Source organism: Arachis ipaensis, chromosome B7 (genome assembly GCF_059453495.1).
Source record: "Arachis ipaensis isolate K30076 ecotype BB chromosome B7, ASM5945349v1, whole genome shotgun sequence".
Classification (NCBI taxonomy): Eukaryota; Viridiplantae; Streptophyta; class Magnoliopsida; order Fabales; family Fabaceae; genus Arachis; species Arachis ipaensis.
Window position 1 is genome coordinate 138,114,740 of NC_142442.1, and position 19,746 is coordinate 138,134,485.

General features: G+C 28.8%; 2 long non-coding RNA genes across 5 annotated transcripts; one reads left to right on the plus strand and one right to left on the minus strand.

Annotated features, from left to right (window-relative positions):
* Positions 1-378: 378 nt before the first annotated feature.
* Positions 379-7,600, plus strand: LOC107606147 (uncharacterized). 3 transcript variants are annotated; one of them, XR_002350560.2, is made up of 8 exons: positions 389-789; positions 1,267-1,438; positions 1,766-1,917; positions 2,254-2,355; positions 3,083-3,175; positions 4,382-4,562; positions 5,020-5,081; positions 5,643-5,813. It is a non-coding gene; the product is annotated as an uncharacterized LOC107606147 (long non-coding RNA). The 3 variants fall into 3 exon arrangements; XR_015892453.1 differs by adding an exon at positions 6,637-7,600 and having other exon boundaries at positions 379-789; positions 3,083-4,562; positions 5,020-5,872; XR_015892454.1 differs by having other exon boundaries at positions 391-789; positions 5,020-5,813.
* A 2,411-nt stretch (positions 7,601-10,011) lies between these two features.
* On the minus strand, positions 10,012-13,235 carry LOC107606148 (uncharacterized). 2 transcript variants are annotated; one of them, XR_001612629.3, is made up of 5 exons: positions 12,791-13,235; positions 12,182-12,333; positions 11,703-11,854; positions 11,267-11,368; positions 10,017-10,536 (listed from the first exon to the last, which is right to left on the minus strand). It is a non-coding gene; the product is annotated as an uncharacterized LOC107606148 (long non-coding RNA). The 2 variants fall into 2 exon arrangements; XR_002350563.2 differs by having other exon boundaries at positions 10,012-11,368; positions 12,791-13,231.
* Between the last annotated feature and the right edge of the window lie 6,511 nt (positions 13,236-19,746).

Consider the following 19,746-nt stretch of genomic DNA (forward strand, 5'->3'; position numbering starts at 1 on the left):
GTGTGTGTGTGTTCTTCTTATTGTTACATTTTCTTTTTATTGTTTCTTTCTTCCCTTTTTTATCGAAAAAAAAAATATATTTTGCGTTAATGGAATATGAAGTGAATCAATTAAAATAATTTTCAGTCTTATAAGCATTGTTTGATTCAATTTTTTATAAAATATCAGTTTCTATGGGCCATACACGTTGTTGTGGCCCACAAGGATCCCTCAGCTGAGAATTGCATGTAGTTACATCCCAGGCCCAGTTCAAATAATGAGCGTACTATCCCAATTGAATCCAACAACTAAATTGGTCTCCCAATTGAATCCAACAACTAAATTGGTCTCTTCCCAAACGTATCCAACAACAATGAGCACAAGAAAACAGCCCATGCCCTTGCAAAGTCTATTACGATTGTAAAAGACAGGAGATCCTTTTGAGTTTTGACCATTGATCTCTGGTTTCTTGAACACTTTCTTTCAATAATACACCGCACGCAAAGTTCCTTGAAGCTTGCATGAAGAAGTTTAACTCCAATGGCAGGAACAAAGTCCCTAACACAAACTTAGAACGTGTGTCAAGCAATCCCTTCCATACACCTTTTCAATTACTTTCATTTATAGAGGAATTGGCAGCTTCTGATATCGCGGTGAACACATTGATGGACATGAGGGTCGTTATTTTCCTTGGATGGTACGGTGGCTTTCCTAAGGCACATAGATCTTTCCTTGCATTCACGAGTTCATGGAGTAGAATAGCCTTGCTGAGACATGCGGGTTCAACTTCTTGGCCAGCGATCTCCTCCGGTAAGAATGCTTTGGATTTCTCTCTTTGTCTGGTACTGATTTTTCAATGTCTTCGATTTGGAGTTTCTTTTATGTTTTAGCTGTGTTTAATTTGGGATTTGTCTTGTGTTTATTTTTTTTTCTTTTACTCATGATTTCTCACACAGTGTTTTCCCTCCCCTTCTCCCCCTCTCTTTCCTTGTTATGGATTAAGTGAAACTGGGAATTTTTGGTTCCTTTTATGTTGGTTTCGATGATTTATACAAATTCAAGTGGCTTGATTTACTTCAAACTGAGGATTTTACTTTGATTCTTCTTTCTTGGTGTTTGTTCTGTGAATTTTTTTTCTCTATTCTTACCAGATCTGCAGATTCCTGTATTTTAAATGTCAATTGTTTAATTGAAAAATATCATTCACTAAATAGTTAGATGCATGCGGTTGTAGTCGCATGTGTTTGGGATTTTATTAATATTTCTAATGTTATTTAATTTCTTGAGGCAAATGGCAATTGGATGAGGCCTTCTCCGACGACTACTGTGATTACATCTCTCCGGATGGTGGAACTTCATCGGTGGTATCTAAGGACATTGTCTCTGACAAAAAATAGCATGAAGCAGATCAATGAAAGACCCTTTTCACTTAGGACAGTCGATTCCCAACATCACCAAGGTATATAGATTCAACCCAGATATTTTGATGAGAACAAAAATTTCCTAAAAAAGGTCAAAAATAAATTTATTTGAATAAATATTAAATAAAATAAGTTTAAAACTTTTTTTTTCTTGCTAATATTATAGTAGATTTAGAATTATAGTTTGTTTTGGACAATTTTCGAGATCTTTAAATTTCAATTAGTGATTCTTACATAGATGGATAAGGCATCAATCATAAAAGATGGAACTGGTTAGATAGAACACTTGAATGAAAAACGGAGAAGGTTCCAAGATGAGATAATGGAGGTTAAATCTAACAAGCTCAGTAATCCAATTATTGCAGTGTCTGCAGCAGCAGGGGACTATGATTTTGAATAGGATCTTCCCATTGTTACCAGATCTAACAAGAAGAGACCCAATAACCTTTTCTTTGATACCTCGTCTACTTCTTCCTCAATAAATAACACCAACTATTTCCCTATTGAACTGATTGATGTAAGTATATATTTTCAATGCTGTTACAAAGATGAAAAAAAAAACCCCAATATTTGTTTTATTCAGTTATTATTAATTGTTGCTAAAATTAACAAATACTAAATAAAGTAAGTTTTGCTTATTTTTGCCTATTTTTTCTTATTGAAATCTGTTTTAATTTACTATACATGAGTTTTTCTTTTAATGCACTATGTTTGTGCTTATTTGTTATTTTTTATTTAAAGCGAACCGAAGAATACATTACTGGATTTTTATTTTTTTGGTCTCATATGTTACTTCCTTTGATTAGAATGTAGTATATACTTCTGAGTTCAAGATTCTTTATTTTTCTACTAGCTTTATGCACAATTGGGTTCTTGTTGGCAAGAATGCAAGGATAAAACCTGAGGATTCATGTTCCACCATAGCTTTAATGGCAATTGTCAGACTATTGAAAAGGTGATTTTTTTGTTGTGCCATGTCTATTGAGATCTCTAAATATTCGGTAATTTGAATCATTCTAAAATAATATGTTGCATTGAGGAAGGAGTGCCTATGGTATTTTTGTTGTGCTTACTATGATGTTGAATATACAAGGCTTGATTTAATCTCCAATCATGGAATTTCTTTTCTTCCTTTCGTGATTGCGACTTTTAGGTCAATTTCATGGCTCTTTCATGTTTGATTGTCATTGTTTTAACCACATGCTTTGAAAATCCATTCATATTATCTATCATTTTGAAATTACAAATTGATTTGAATTTTATTTTATTTCACGTGATTTATATGTTTATTTCTGCATTTAGTTATACAATTCTTCTTTTTTCCAATAAATGCTGAGTTTTTATGCTATTTAAAATGGTCTTTCAATTGTGTGTTCATGAACTTTGTGCTAAAGGATTTTTTCTATTGCTGCTCCTGCTGGAAAGTACTTTCCTACCCTCTTCTCTGTTTTACTAATTTGACATGCTTGAAAAAATTTACAAATTAGTGGGTTAGTTAAAAACTTGAAATTTGGGGCTTAAAAGGTGAAACCTCCTATATTCATTTTTTCTTCTGTGGTCAACAATTTATTAGCTAAACTATTCTGTTTTGAACTTGGAATCACAATAGATATGATTATGATAATGATAATGCTATAATGTAATTGATTGATTATTATTGTTTTGTGTGTGAATCATGGCAGAAATTGTTGGATGTCCACCAATCCATACATTCAGCGATAACTCCATTGCAACTCAGCCTCCTCGGAAGAATGAACCTGATGCAAGAGTATTTGGTATAAATGGTTTTTTTATTCTGTTATTTTTTGTAAAACTGTGTGCTAGAGTCAAAATCACTCACTATAGGAGTTTCTACATCTGACACTATGATGGTTCTTCTATCACATTCTTTGATGCAGTTTGTTTTTTTTAATTCCTAATTCTTATACCATTATTATAACTATATATTTTCCTTAGACTAAATTATAATTTTAGTTTTCATAAAATTCAATTTATTTATAAAATCATTTTTGGAAAAATGGATATTTTAAGTTTTCAAATGTCATCTTAATTTGATAAAATTTAAAATTTCATTTTGTACTTGAAAATAATTCATATATTTAATTCTTTTTTTTTTGGTTTATGGGTTAATTAGAAACTTTATTCTAGAGTACATATAAACAATTATTATCTAGATAAATTTTACCTTTCTTTTTTTATGTTATAAAAGTTATTCCTCCGACAGATATAAGAAAAAAGGAAACTTACGAAGATTTAATTATTAAAAAGGACTTTTAATACTAAAATTATTAACAATAATTACTTTTTCTTTTAACATGTATCATATTTAAGAGGAAGGACCAAATTTTTTTATAAAAAAATAAATATATTCTTAATTATTTTTTTTAGTTATTTTTGCTAATTTGTATGTTAATCTTTTTTATACTGGCAAAAATTTTTATTGATTAATTATTTATTTATTTTTTTATTTTCTGGAATTTTCCATCATTTTTTTTCTCTAATTATCAATAGAAAATAAAAATGAAAAAAAATTGTGAAAATTACTTAAACTTTGGGGAAAATAAAATTTATTGATATCAAAAACTCTAAAATGAATAAAAAATTATATTATTATATATTTTTTTCAATATTTAGTTCTTTTTAACTATCATAAATATTAAAAAAAATTTAGTCCTTAATAATTGTGTAATTAATTGTCTTCTCTAATAATTAATTTGCCATAACCGTTCTTTAGTGTAATTTATTTTAAAAAATGATCCACATAATTTTAATTATTATCTTCTATCTTCTATTAGTATTTTTTCATCTTTAACATCACCAACGAAACATAAAAAAAACCAAAGGTCACTCCCTCCTCTCCTCCCACACGCAATAAAAAAAAAAAGAACATCACAAACAAGAGCTAACGCAGTGACCGTCCATCCTTTCTCTGTGGCGTCTCACCTCACTCAACCCAGAAACCCACCACCCAACTTTTTCAGGGTTAAATCCCATATCCTCCTACAACATACGAAGCTGTCGTCATCTGCAGTGATTCCGGCGCCTCCAATTCGTTCAACAGACAAATCTCTGGCAGTTTCTCGGCGGATAGTCCTCTTGCTTGGGCTCTTGAGAGATCGAGACTATATACTTCGTCCAATTAACAAGTGACGTGATGATGAGGTAAATTTTCTGACAATCGAATAACAAGTTAAGCTTTTGCCCTAACTGTTGCAGTCCCAACATAATCTTCTATTCACTCTTTTTTCTTTTGCTTTCTTTTCATTTTTGGTAGCTTTCCTTTCGCTAATTTCATCAACTAAAGTTTTGACTTCTGAAAATATCAAATTAATACGTTTATGTGAATAGGCTCAGTTCAAGTATCCTTTCTGATTATTTGTTTCCTAAAAGTAACATTTATGTTGGTCTGACATGTTGTTGAATCTTAATGTGAACCAATATAAGATATTGTCATATATTTGGACATGCATGTATCATTCAAGGGAACCTTGGTTCCCAATTTAAAAAGAAAGAAAGAAAGAAATATTTGATTTCCAAAACAAGGCATCTCTCATACTTGGTTGAGTGCAACATCTCATTCTTATTAACTTCTTTTTTTTTTTATGCTTTTTGTTACCAGGTTGTGACATGTGGATAGGAGCTAATTTTGGTAATCATCTTGATTAGGAAGCTACATTTAAGGTAACATACTAAAATGTAAGATAATAACATGAGAGAAGTTCAAAGGATAATAACAGAAAGTTATTTTTTTTATTAATTTTTTTACCAAGTTAATTAATTCTGTTTCACTAAGGTTGTATTGGCCGTCTGAAATTCACTATCTTGGTATTACTATATTGTATCCAATAAGAAAAAATATTGAATAGATAATTTAATACACTTTTAACAGTAAAAAAAAATCATCCTAAAGATAGCAGAAAGTTTCAAGATTCTAGAGCCACTTTAGTTATACTGTTGACCATATCCATGGCTTTATAGAATACATTGTGCTTGATTATCTCCCATGATAACTCTTCTTGACAACATGTTCTATCAGAGAACAAAAGATATTAATTTGGAAATTTTAGGCACCTCATCAATCGAAACCTCTGTAACCAAAGATTGTGCAATATCTTAAGATTTATACCTGATTACTCTTTTTGTTACCATGCATCATCATTTTTTTCCCTGCTCTGGTTCTTCCTAGTCTGCAGGATTATATATTTTCAAGCAATACTCTTTTTTTTGTGTATCTGTTTGCAGATAGCTGAAACAGGTTTTTTACGCACTATTTTCCTACAATGAGTCTTGTTGCATGTAGAACTGATCGCAAAAGGTCGAGATTATATTGTTTTTGTTTTCTATTAAGGATTTCTTATTATATATGTTGTACACATACTGGATTGAGTTAATTTAGGCGTTTCTTTGGCACAAGAGAGCATTGGCGAAATGATAAGGAATCAAGAATTATGTTTTGCGCATACAAAGGATGGGTACATATTTAGATTAATATATAATTTGCGGTTTTTTTTAATAGCAATGTGATCAACAGATAAATCATATATAACTGAATTAATAAAATTTATGATAAAAAATTAAATGTATGTGATAAGTCTCTTTTTGTTTTTAAGATGATGTTTTGGTTCCAGAGATAATAATTGCTAGATATGGTGCCGAGCTGAAATATGAAATTGTCCTAATTGATATCTGTGACAATTGTATCAAGCTTAAACTAAAAAATCGGGGAAACAAAATCTGGATACCTTCGGATGAGATAGACAAGTTACTTGTTTTCTATAAGTTTAAAAGCATGGTCAAGATAAGTTTAATGTATGTCACAAGTGGCATATTTTTTGTGGCTCCTGTGGATAGGCGAAATAATCCAATATATGGATTTTTATGCATCTCACTATGTTAAAGATATTATTGGTATATCTTTGTTAAAAGTAATCCAAGATAAGTTGAGGTTGAACTACTTTGATGGATTGGATGATGTTGCATATGGTATAGAAGATAATGGGATCCATGGGAATATGAAAATGTTAGAATTTACTGTTTTTCTTTTTTTTTTATTCTTAATTATTGTTAGTTTTATACATCTTATATTTTAATTACTCTATTTATTAACATATTTATTTCAATATATATCTATAATTCATTGTGTAGTATAATGTTATTATTTGCTTCTTTTATTCTCTATCTATTTTTTCATTATTTTTTAATTTGTTCTTTTTTTTTTTGTTAATTACACTTGAAGTTCTGGTGTGCAAAGGATTGGGAAGAACAATTCTAATGAAACTACTGTCAAGAAGAGGTCAATAACAAAAAAAAGAGGGTATGTTAATTTTTTTCTGGTTTAATATTAGATTGGTGTTACATGTGTTGTTGATTTTGTCATTCTTGATATAATCAATGAAAAATGTAAGACTGAAATAAAAATTTATTTTTGAAATCAATACACTTTGAATGTAACAAACTTATCAACCAATTAGATTATTTCAAGAGTGACAAAATCAACAACACATGTAACACCAATCTAATATTAAACCAGAAAAAAATTAACATACCCTCTTTTTTTGTGATTGACCTCTTCTTGACAGTTTCATTGGAATTGTTCTTCCCAATCCTTTGCACACCAGAACTTCAAGTATAATTAACAAAAAAAGAACAAATTAAAAAATAATAAAAAAACAGATAGAGAATAGAAGAATCAAATAATAACATTTTATTACATAATGAATTATAGATATATATTGAAATAAATATGTTAATAAAAAATATAAGATGTATAAAACTAACAATAATTAAGAATAAAAAAAAAGAAAACTATAAACTCTAACATTTTCATATTCCCATGGATCCCATTATCTTCTATACCATATGCAACATCATCCAATCCATCAAAGTAGTTCAACCCCCAACTTATCTTGGATTACTTTTAACAAAGATATACCAATAATATCTTTAACATAGTGAGATGCATAAAAATCCATATAAATTGGATTATTTCGCCTATCCACAGGAGCCACAAAAAATATGCCACTTGTGACATACATTAAACCGATCTTGACTATGCTTTTGAACTTATAGAAAGCAAATAACTTGTCTATCTCATCCGAAGGTATCCAGATTTTGTTTCCCCAATTTTTTAATTTAAGCTTGATACAATTGTCACAGAGATCAATTAGGATAATTTCATGTTTCAGCTCGGCACCATATCTAGCAATTATTATCTCTAGAACCAAAACCTCATCCTAAAAACAAAAAGAGTCTTATCACATGCATTTAATTTTTTATCATAAATTTTATTAATTCAGTTATATATGATTTATCTATTGATCACATGACTATTAAAAAAAAGCACAAATTATATATTAATCTAAATATGTACCCGTCCTTTGTATGTGTGAAACATAATTCTTGATTCCTTATCATTTCGCCAATGCTCTCTTATGCCAAAGAAATGCCTAAATCAACTCAATTCAGTATGTTTACAACATATATAACAAGAAATCCTTAATAGAAAACAAAAACAATATAATCTCGACTTTTTGCGATCAGTTCTACATGCAACAAGACTCATCGTAGGAACATAGTGCGTAAAAAACCTGTTTTAGCTATCTGCAAACAGATACACAAAAAAAGAATAAGAGTATTGCTTGAGATTATATAATCCTGCAGACTGGGAAGAACTTGAGCAGGGAAAAAAATAATGATGCATGGTAACAAAAAGAGTAACTAGGTATAAATCTTAAGATATTGCACAATCTTTAGTTACAGAGGTTTTGATTAATGAGGTGCCTAATAGTTCCAAATTAGTATCTTTTGTTTTCCGATAGAACATGTTGTCAAGAAGAGTTATCATGGGAGATAATCAAGCACAATGTATTCTATAAAGCCATGGATATGGTCAACGGTATAACTAAAGTGGCTCTAGAACTTTGAAACTTTCTGCTACTTTTAGGATGATTTTTTTTTTTACTGTTAAAAATGTATTAAATTATCTGTTCAATATTTTTTCTTATTGGATACAATATAGTAATACCAAATTAGCCAATACAACCTTAGTGAAACAGAATTAATTAACTTGGTAAAAAAATTAATAAAAAAATAGCTTTCTGTTATTATCCTTTGAACTTCTCTCATGTTAAATGTAGCTTCCTAATCAAGATGATTACCAAAATTAGCTCATATCCACATGTCACAACTTGGTAACAAAAAGCATAAAAAAAAAAGAAGTTAATAAGAATGAGATATTGCACTTAACCAAGTATGAGAGATGCCTTATTTTGGAAATCAAATATTTCTTTCTTTCTTTTTAAATTGGGAACCAAGGTTTCCTTGAATGATACATGCATGTCCAAATATATGACAATATCTTATATTGGTTCACATTAAGATTCAACAACATGTCAGACCAACAGAAATGTTACTTTTAGGAAAAAAATAATCAGAAAGGATACTTAAACTGAGCCCATTCACATAAACGTATTAACTTGATATTTTCAAAATCCAAAACTTTAGTTGATGAAATTATCGAAAGGAAAGCTACCAAAAATGAAAAGAAAAGCAAAAGAAAAAAGAGTGAACAGAAGATTATGTTGGGACTGCAACAGTTAGGGCAAAAGCTTAACTTGTTATTCGGTTGTCAGAAAATTTACCTCATCATCACGTCACTTGTTAATTGGACGAAGTATATAACCTCGATCTCTCAAGAGCCCAAGCAAGAGGACTATCCGCCGAAAAACTGCCAGAGATTTGTCTGTTGAACGAATTGGAGGCACCGGGACCATTGCAGATGACGACAACTTCGTATGTTGTAGGAAGATATGGGGTTTAACCCTGAAAAAGTTGGGTGGTGGGTTTCTGGGTTGAGTGAGGTGAGACGCCACAGAGAGAGGATGGACGGTCACTGCGTTAGCTCTTGTTTGTGACGTTCTTTTTTTTATTGCGTGTGGGGGGAGAAGAGGGAGTGACCTTTGGTTTTTTTATGTTTCGTTGGTGATGTTAAAAGATGGGGAAAATACTAATAGAAGAAAGAAGATAATAATTAAAATTATGTGGATCATTTTTTTAAAATAAATTACACTAAAGAACGGTTATGACGAATTAATTATTAGAGAAGACAATTAATTACACAATTATTAAGGACTAAATTTTTTTAATATTTATGATAGTTAAAAAGAACTAAATATTGAGAAAAATATATAATAATATAATTTTTTTTTATTCATTTCAGAGTTTTTGATATCAATAAATTTTATTTCCCCTAAAGTTTAAGTAATTTTCACAATTTTTTTCATTTTTATTTTCTATTGATAATCAGAAAAAAAATGATGAAAAATCACAGAAAATAAAAAAATAAATAAATAATTAATCAATGAAAATTTTAGCCAGTATAAAAAAGATTAACATATAAATTAGCAAAAATAACTAAAAAAATAATTAAGAATATATTTATTTTTTTATAAAAGAATTTAGTCCTTCCTCTTAAATATGATACATGTTAAAAGAAAAAGTAATTATTGTTAATAATTTTAGTATTAAAAGTTCTTTTTAATAATTAAATCTTCCTAACAATTCTTTAAAATAATTTTTTTATTTTTCTTATATCTGCCGCAGGAATAACTTTTATAACATAAAAAAATAAAGGTAAACTTTATCTAGATAATAATTGTCTATATGTACTCTAGAATAAAGTTTCTAATTAACCCACAAACCAAAAAAAAAATTTAAATATATGAATTATTTTCAAGTACAAAATGAAATTTTAAATTTTATCAAATTAAGATGACATCTGAAAACTTAAAATATCCCCTTTTCCAAAAATAATTTTATAAATAAATTGAATTTTATGAGAACTAAAATTATAATTTAGTCTAAGAAAAATATATAGTTATAATAATGGTATAAGAATTAGGAATTAAAAAAAAAAACAAACTGCATCAAAGAATGTGATAGAAGAACCATCATAGTGTCAGATGCAGAAACTCCTATAGTGAGTGGTTTTGACTCTAGCACACAGTTTTACAAAAAACAACAGAATAAAAAAAATTATTTATACAAAATACTCTTGCATCAGGTTCATTCTTTCGAGGAGGCTGAGTTGCAATTGAGTTATCGCTGAATGTATGGATTGGTGGACATCCAACAATTTCTTCCATGATTCACACACAAAACAATAATAATCAATCAATTACATTATAGCATTATCATTATCATAAACATATCTGTTGTAATTCCAAGTTCAAAACAGAATAGTTTAGCTAATAAATTGTTGACCAATAAAGAAAAAATGAATATAGGAGGTTTCACCTTTCAAGCCCCAAATTTCAAGTTTTCAACTAACCCACTAATTTGTAAAATTTTCCAAGCATGCCAAATTAGTAAAACAGAGAAGAGGGTAGGAAAGTACTTTCCGACAGGAGCAACAATAGAAAAATTCCTTTAGCACAAAGTTAATGAACACACAATTGAAAGACTATTTTAAATAGCATAAAAACCCAGCATTTATTAGAAAAAAGAAGAATAGTATAACTAAATGTAGAAGTGAACATATAAATCACGTGAAATAAAATAAAATTCAAATCAATTTCTAATTTCAAAATGATATAGATAATATGAATGGATTTCTAAAGCATGTGGTTAAAACAATGACAATCAAACACGAAAGAGCCATGAAATTGACCTAAAAGTCGCAATCAGGAAAGGAAGAAAAGAAATTCCATGATTGGAGATTAAATCAAGCCTTGTATATTCAATATCACAGTAAGCACAACAAAAAATACCATAGGCACTCCTTCCTCAATGCAACATATTATTTTAGAATAATTCAAATTACTGAATATTTAGAGATCCCAATAGACATGGCACAACAAAAATATCACCTTTTCAATAGTCTGACAGTTGCCATTAAAGCTATGGTGGAACATGAATCCTCAGGTTTTGTCCTTGCATTCTTGCCAAAAAGAACCCAATCGTGCATAAAGCTAGTAGAAAAATAAAGAATCTTGAACTCAGTAGTATACACTACATTCTAATCAAAGGAAGTAACATACGAGACCAAAAAAATAAAATCCAATAATGTATTCTTCGGTTCGCTTTAAATAAAAAATAACAAATAAGAACAAACATAGTGCATTGAAAGAAAAACTCATGTATAGTAAATTAAAACAGATTTTAATAAGAAAAAAAAGGCAAAAATAAGCAAAACATACTTTATTTAGTATTTGTTAATTTTAGCAACAATTAATAATAACTGAATAAAACAAATATTGGGTTTTTTTTTTCATCTTTGTAACAGCATCGAAAATATATACTTACATCAATCAGTTCAATAGGGAAATAGTTGGTGTTATTTATTGAGGAAGAAGTAGCCGAGGTATCAAAGAAAAGGTTATCGGGTCTCTTCTTGTTAGATCTGATAACAATGGGAAGATCCTGTTTAAAATCATAGTCCCCTACTGCTGCAGACACTGCAATAATTGGATTGCTGAGCTTGTTAGATTTAACCTCCATTATCTCATGTTGGATCCTTCTCCGTTTTTCATTCAAGTGTTCTATCTAACTAGTTCCATCTTTTATGATTGATGCCTTATCCATCTATGTAAGAATCACTAATTGAAATTTAAAGATCTCGAAGATTGTCCAAAACAAACTATAATTCTAAATCTACTATAATATTAGCAAGAAAAAAAAAACTTTAAATTTATTTTATTTAATATTTATTCAAATAAATTTATTTTTGACTATTTTTAAGAAATTTTTGTTCTCATCAAAATATCTTGGTTTAATCTATATACCTTGCTGATGTTGGAAATCGACTGTCCTAAGTGAAAAGGGTCTTTCATTGATATGCTTCATGCTATTTTTAGTCAGAGACAATGTCCTTAGATACTACCGATGAAGTTCCACCATCCGGAGAGGTGTAATCGTAGTAGTCGCCGGAGAAGGCCTCATCCAATTAAGAAATTAAATAACATTAGAAATATTAATAAAATCCCAAACACATGCGACTACAACCGCATGTGTCTAACTATTTAGTGAATGGTATTTTTCAATTAAACAATTGACATTTAAAATACAGGAATCTGCAAATCTGGTAAGAAGAGAGAAAAAAAATTCACAAAACAAACCCCAAGAAAGAAGAATCAAAGTAAAATCCTCAGTTTGAAGTAAATCAAGCCACTTGAATTTGTATAAATCGTCGAAACCAACATAAAAGGAACCAAAAATTCCCAGTTTCACTTAATCCATAACAAGGAAAGAGAGGGGAAGAAGGGGAGGGAAAACACTGTGTGAGAAATCATGAGTAAAAGAAAAAAAAATAAACACAAGACAAATCCCAAATTAAAATCGAAGACATTGAAAAATCAGTACCAGACAAAGAGAGAAATCCAAAGCATTCTTACCGGAGGTGATCGCTGACCAAGAAGTTGAACCCGCCTGTCTCAGCAAGGCTGTTCTACTCCATGAACTCGTGAATGCAAGGAAAAATCTATGTGCCTCAGAAAAGACGTCGTACCAGCCAGGAAAAAATAACGACCCCCACGTCCATCAGTGTGTTCACCGCGATATCAGAAGCTGCCAATTCCTTTATAAAAGAAAGTAATTGAAAAGGTGTATGGAAGGGATTGCTTGACATACGTTCTAGGTCTGTGTTGGGGTTGGGGATTTTGTTCCTGCCATTGGAGTTAAACTTCTTCGTGCAAGCTTCAAGGAACTTTGCGAGTGAATGTTACATAATGTTTGGAGTTTTGAAACTCCTTTGTATTATCAATATTATAACGTGTATTGCACAATATTCTAACAAATATTCTATTACTAGAGCTTTTATTATATATTGATAATATCATTAAACAATTAATGCCAACAAATTATATTTTTTAAAACAGTTAATATTTAAAAAATTAACACTAACTTAAAATTATACTTTTAAATAAAAACCATAAAATAATCATAAAATATCAATCTTCTATCTTTACTTATTAAGCAAAGTTTTTTTTTTAAATTAGTATTTTATTAGTGTTAATTTTTTACTGAAATAAAATAAAAAAATTATTGTTTTCCATAACAATTATTTTATTTTTATCTTTAAAATTCATTTTGTTTTTGAATTTTATAAACTCATTACAGTACAATTTAAATTGTATTGGTATATTTTTATTTTTATTTAATCTAATTTTATTCACATAATTTAAAATTTTAAATTATAAATTTTTAAATTAAAATTTAAATAAATGTAATTTAATTAATAAGTTAATTTAATTTAATAAAAAATAAAAGTATTCATATTATTATATTTATATGATTAATTACATTTATTCGATTTAAAAAAAATAACTATTTAAAATCGTTAATTATAAATTAAAAAATTAATATACTCATATTATTTTTAAAAAATTATTCGTTTGTCAGATAAGAGTACATAAAAATTTGAAATATAATTTAAATATACGTAATTTATTTAATGACACAGTTAATGAATATCACGACTCTATTGGCATAGAATATAGAATTTTTTCTACTTTAAGTTGGTTGTACAAAATTTGTTACAAAGTTTAGTCTAATTTAAATTATTAATATTTTTTATTATTTTTAAAAATTATATTTAATTATTTATAAATACATATATCTCGTTTAAACTATAAATGAGATAATTTTTTATGTGTAAATAAGATATATAAAAATTAAAAAAAATACACATATTTCGTTACACTGGAAATGAGATAAATAAACGTGATGTAAATTGGTAAATACGCTACAAATCATTTATTTTGGTAATTAAAATAATTAAATTATTTATTTAAAAAATTATAAATGTTATGAGATAAATTATAATATCAAATAAATAATTAAAATAAATAAAAATAAAATTATTAATTAATTAAAATTTATAAACGAATTTAATAATTTTAATAATTTATATACCAATAGAATATGTTAAATTTTCAATAGTAAGTCATCAAAATAAAAAATTCAGTAATAATTATAATTGCCATTTTATTAAAAATATTTTTTAAAAGTTATAATAATGTGTTTGTAGTTTTACCAAAAAAAAAAAAAAAAGACATTAATTACTTAATGATTTTATCAATATACATTAAAAACTTCGTTAATGGAATTTTCTAGAATATTGCACCAACGTTACTAGTGTAAAGGAGTTTCAAAACTCCAAACAATACTGGAGTATGGAATCGGTCCCCAAATTTTTTTGCGTGCGGTGTATTATTGAAAGAAAGTGTTCAAGAAATCAGAGACCAATGGTCAAAACTCAAAAGGATCTCCTGTCTTTTACAATTGTAATAGACTTTGCAAGGGCATGGGCTGTTTTCTTGTGTTTATTGTTGTTGGATACGTTTGGGAAGAGACCAATTTAGTTGTTGGATTCAATTGGGATAGTAGGCTCATTATTTGAACTGGGCCTGGGATGTAACTACATGCAATTCTTAGCTGAAAGATTCTTGTGGGCCACAACAGCGTGTATGGCTCGTAGAAACTGATATTTTATAAAAAATTGAATCAAATAATGCTTATAAGATTGAAAATTATTTTAATTGATTCACTTCATATTTCATTAACGTAAAATATATTTTTTTCGATAAAAAAGGGAAGAAAGAAAATAAAAAAAAATGTAACAATAAGAAGAACACACACAAATAATGTATGTAAGAATGATAATTATTTAGAATGTTTCAATTTATATTCTATTAACAGAAAAAAATAATTTTTTTTATATAAAAAATGGAAACAAAAATAAAGACAAATTATAACACGATTAAAAAAATTACTTTTTTAAATGATTTTGTGATTCCTTATTTAAATTATTGGATACATTTTAATAAGTTGTAAGAAAATAAACCAATACTAAACATTCTAACATTATTATAATGGATAAGATTAATTCAATATTATTGTAATTAAAAGAAAATAAAATCAGCAACAATGAAAGTTAACTTTATATTTAAATTTCAATTTCAAATATTATGAATTTTTAAATGAAGACAAGATATATATTTTTTAATAACAATTAAATTTAATCTTAGGTTGAAGACATTTAAAAATGGCAATGAAAACCATTTTATTAACCACGATCTATATCTTTTTGGGCGATTATCTTTTTTTTTGGGTACTGATTAATAATTAATTAATTATTGCACCGGTTTATTTGAAATTGGTAAAATAAATGCATATTTTCTTTTGATGTAATTAAAAAGAAATTTCATTAAATACATAAATATCATAGTTATATCCACATTAGAATTTAAAACATACTAACATTGTATTACAAATCAAACAACATTTTAAAGTAGTATCTAAAAATATTAAACTAAAAAGCATGCAGATCTTCTACATTCTCATGATCGCTTTTATATTGGCTGAAAGCATCTTTAACTTCAGGTATAGAATCAACCAAAACATGAATCTTAAAAAAAATTGAAATCCTGTCAGTTATTGATATTTTTAAATACTAATAATTGAACAAATTATAAAAACTATACACAAGACTTTATGCTCATTCATCTCAGCAGCAGCCTCAAAAGCATTAATAACGGAGGCATCATCCCAAATTTGTTGAACAATATACACTGATCGATTCATCTCATAACTCACAGGCCTGGCATCAACCATGAATACAACTTTTTGTGCAAAAGACTTAAAATGAGTTAATGGAACAACTTTGCAATAAGATCCCTAAAAAAAAACTAAAATAGTTAACAAATAGCATAATAATAATTTATGTTTTCCTTAGGAATGTCAAAAGATACAAACTAACTATATCTATATCTATATACTAATTAAAACCACAATTGCATGATAACCTAATTCAACTATGGGTGATTATCCAAAAAGCTCGAGCATCTTGTCTTTATTATTTGCACGACCTCACGATCTTTAAGAACAAATATATTGTTGCTATTTGTATGAGGCACTACAATCTTTAAGCGGAATCTTGAAAATCATGAGAAAACAAGAAAAATTTTAGTAAACATTGAAATCATAATTAGCTACCAAAACAGAATAAAATTAAAGACGGGAACACCTTGGGACAGCATCAATGCATTGAAGTTGACATAGATCACAGGATAAAATATTTTTATTAGCTGACACAAGAGAACCACATAAACAAGTTGAGAACCACCATTTATGATTCTTCAAAATAGATGATATAGTTCCCAGAATAAAAACGAAACCACCCTGCCAGCAAAGAAAAAATAATTACAGCATTTCAAATTTTAAATTATCTACAAAACTATCATTTACTAACTTTTCAGGGTATCATATAATAAGAATAACAAAAAACAAATAATCTAAGAGATTTTATTGCAAATGAGGAAAAAAATATACATTTTCAGCATTAGAATAGCAGCGATTGGGTGAAATAAGATCAGTAATAATATCTTCAATAGTTTCTGATTGAATAAAATTATCACACACTACTCATCAGTGGGATTATTAAATGAGGATGAAAATGAGAATGGAAAACTTGAACAGGAGACAATGAAATTGGGAATGCAAAACTTGAATAGGAGTGGCACAAGACCATTCCTTTATCAATGAAGCACACAAATTCATGACCATCAGCTCTAGTTCTATGCAAGAGGTGAAATATACAACAGTTTTTGCATAACCAATAAAAAATTGATTTCAAGGGAAGATAATCTACTCCATGTATTGATCTTTGAAGGAGGAAATTCCCTAATAAGACAAACAGTGCAGTGATGCCATCTTATTGTCAGAAAAGCAATTTCTTTCTCAATGACATCTTAAATTCAGGGCAAAGACCTGCATGTCTTTTCAACAGCTGAAATATAAAATAATTTTTACATAAAGAATAAAAAAATGTGAATGCAATTGAGTTGAATAACCAAATATTTCATCAAAATATAAATAAATGACCAAGAAGCTATCAATCAATTCCTATGAATTACATCACCACTCACCAAATAAATTAGATAGAAACCCCATACCTTGATAGGGATTCCCACATTTTCAATGAAGAATACTTTTATATAAACAATAAAAAAATGAAATGCAATTGACTTGAAATCAAAATATAAATAAATGAGAAAGAAACTATACATCAATTTCTGTCAATCACATCACTACTCATAAAATAGATTAGGTACAAAACCCATTCCTTCATAATGATTCACACAACCCACATGCAACCAGCAATTCACTTTATCTAAACTTAATGGATTTGTTGAATATACACACACACAAAAATAGATTCACCAGTTTTTAATATTTGATTTAATGGGTCTACTCTGGATATAATTATTTGAGTGCTTCATAAAATTTGACATCAAATATAAATAACAGAACATGATTCTTAATGCAGAAAACATTATAAATTCCTACATTCACCCCAAACAATTCAAATGGATTATTGAATGAGAATGAAAATTGGAATGCAAAGCTTGAATAGGAGAGAATGAAATTGGGAATGCAATACTTGAATAGGAGAAGCTGGGTTTATAAACTCACTTTGCTGGAGAAACTCTGTCAATCACATCACCAAAGAGAAAGTAGATTAGGTAGAAACCCCATACCTAGACAATGATTCACAAAATCAAACCCATAATCCATAAATATGAGAAAATGTAAGTAAGAACACAATGTTGATAATCATTATCAAATCCAAAAAACTGATGAAATACACAAACCACATGCTACAAACAATTCAACAGGTAGCAAAAGGAGAAATGATAATCAGATCAAATTCTAAATAATGAAATGAAGAAGATGAAACAGATTCATAGACCATAATCAAAATTAACAGCAACTTCCAATGTAACCAAGAACATGAACTCATAAACAAACCAAGTCAGATAGACAATTTGCAAATTAGGAATTTCACAAACCCTAGACAATAAAATCTGAGTTAACTGTCGAATAGATACAAAAAATGATCACAATTTGTAAAATAGGAATTTCACAAATCCTAAACAATAAAATCTGAGTTAAATACCGAACAAATACCAAAATTGATCACAAGGATGTACACAATGAACGAAAAGAAAAACAATGAAGACGACAATAGGTTTGGAACTAAAAGCACCAGAAAATTTACCCGATTGATTTATTGAAGATCTTGAATTTGAGACTCCATTGGGAAATCGCTAACCTGGATGAACGGCGGGGAAGCAAACACCCAAGAAACAGAGCTTGTAGACAGCGTTTGGTAGGGCAGAGGAAAGAAAGAAGGCAAAGGTCCTAGGGTTCCAAGTAATGATTACCTGTTCAACCAAATCCATGAAGAAGAGAGATTGCGTGAGCGAGTCGGTAAAAGAGACAGCTGACGGCGGAATGACAGAGGAGCACATGCACCCCTGGAGAGAAGAAGCCACACTGGAGGAGAGCCTCCACCTGGGATTGGAGCCGGCCTGAAACGCGGGGAGCTCTCCACGTCGGAGATGAAACCACGGCTATCTTGATACGTGCTTCAAATGTTCGTGATATGAAGAGTTCAAGAGTTATTTAGAAGATATTTTTGTTTACATTTTTAGAATATTTTATTTAATGTATTTTGATTTTGTTTATTTAATTACTAGATTGGGCCTTGTGTTTATGGGCTTTAGGGTTTTCTTTGTTTTAACCTAATAAGAGGTTATAAATACCTCCTTAGCTATTGTAGTCGTAGTATAGAATTTTTAGAGGTTTGAAAACCCCTTTTTGGTTTCGTGATGAAACCATGGTGTGGACAATTGAGGTTGAGGAGTCCCTCTCTTGTTACATCGGGGAATTGAGTAGAAGGTTGAGGAGTCCCTTCGATTCAATTTCCAAACTATGGCGTTGACAAGTTAGGTTGAGGAGTCCCTTTCTTGTGGCGTCAAGAAATTGGGTAGAAAGTAGAGTGATTCTCTTTGTATTCAATTTCAATCTATCATTTTTGTTTCTATTTCGATTTCAATGTACCTTTTTTATACAATTTCAATTCTTGTCTTATTTATCCTTTTATTTCCGTATCATTTGGTATCAGAGCTCAGGTATTAGATTAATTCTTATTAATCTATATTTGTTCTTCTTTTATCATAAAAAAAAGAGTCCAGTGTTTGTCGCGTCTTTCATTTTGTTCTTGTGTTCTTGTTTTCGTTTGCGTTTCATTATTTAAAAAAAAAAAAAGAAGAAGAAGAATAAAGTGAAAAAAAAAACAAAAAAAAAGAAGAAAAAAAACCAAAAAAAAAAAGAAATTATCTTCCTTATAATTATTGTCCTTTTCATATATTATTTTTTTTTCACCTACAAGATTCGAGGACGAATCTTTTTTGAAGAGGAGGAGAATGATACGTGCTTCAAATGTTCGTGATATGAAGAGTTCAAGAGTTATTTAGAAGATATTTTAGTTTACATTTTTAGAATA